At 44.2% G+C, this 1,180-nt stretch overlaps 1 protein-coding gene across 20 annotated transcripts in view; it reads left to right on the top strand.

The window, feature by feature from the left end:
* Trip12 (thyroid hormone receptor interactor 12) overlaps positions 1-1,180 on the top strand; it is a 119,025-nt gene that overhangs the window by 18,794 nt on the left and 99,051 nt on the right. The gene's annotated exons all lie outside the window — the stretch shown is intronic.

Raw genomic sequence — 1,180 nt, 5'->3', positions numbered from 1 at the left:
AACTCAGAAATCCACCTGCCTCTGCCTCCCAAGTACTGGGATTACAGGTGTGCGCCACCACTGCCCGGCTTTTTCTTCTACTTCTTTTTTTTTTTTTTTTTTTCTAGGTAGGGTTTCTCTCTGTGGCCCTGGCTTTTCTAGAATTTCTCTGTAGAGCAGACTGGCTTCCTCAGAGATCTTCTGCTTTTGCTTCCTGAGTGCTTGGATTAAAGTGTGCTTTGCCAACCCCAGGCCTTGTTATTTCTTAAAAGTTAGGATACTAGGAATCCACCTCGTTCTTCATGTACCTGCTGTGAGGTGCTCTTCCTTTCTTGAGAGAGAGGGAGAAGGGGGAGAGGAGGGGGATTGGAGAGAGGGAGATGGGGGAGAGAGAGAAAGGGACCAACACACACATGGAGGGGTCAGAGTATGTGAATGAGTGTGCATATACATATGCATATGCATGTTTTGTCCTGGGTTGTGGTGCTTGTGTGTTATCTCCCTTGACAGCTCAACACAAAAGGTGTTTAAGACTTGGGCCGGGTGTGGTGGCCCACACCTTTAGTCCCAGCACTTGGGAGGCAGAGGCAGGCAGATTTCTGAGTTTGAGGCCAGCCAGGGCTATATAGAGAAACCCTGTCTCAAAACCAAAAAAAAAAAAGTTTAAGACTTGGGCTGGAGTGGTTCACCAACTGTTCTTCCTGAGGTCCTGAGTTCAATTCCCAGCAACCACGCGGTGGCTCACAATCACCTGTAATGGGAAATCTTACCTCATATAACTAGACTTTTTTTTTTTTTTATGCATGGTTTTCATTCAGGTTTATTGAGTTTTTTGGAATTTATTATTTTTAATAGAGACTAATCTAGTCTTTGTCTACTTGTATAAACTAAAATACCCAGAGTAAAAACGCCTGTATGTTTCTATTTGTTTAGATCAGGGTTTTGCTGTGTAACCTAGGTGAACTTAGATCTGACTGGCCTCAAGCATCTGCTTCTGCTACCAGAGTATTGGGATTAGAGGCATGAGTTCCTATTCTGGGCAGTGTGTACTTTTTGTTTTTATAGAAAATTCAAAAAGTGAGTTACCTCGGGAGGCAGAGGCAGGCGGATTTCTGAGTTCGAGGCCAGCCTGGTCTACAGAGTGAGTTCTAGGACAGCCAGGGCTATACAGAGAAACCCTGTCTTGAAAAACAAAAACAAA

The sequence above is a fragment of the Mus pahari genome, chromosome 5 (assembly GCF_900095145.1).
Source record: "Mus pahari chromosome 5, PAHARI_EIJ_v1.1, whole genome shotgun sequence".
Taxonomy (NCBI): domain Eukaryota; kingdom Metazoa; phylum Chordata; class Mammalia; order Rodentia; family Muridae; genus Mus; species Mus pahari.
Note: the sequence above shows the minus strand (reverse complement) of the source record. Positions and strands in the feature narration are given on the sequence as shown.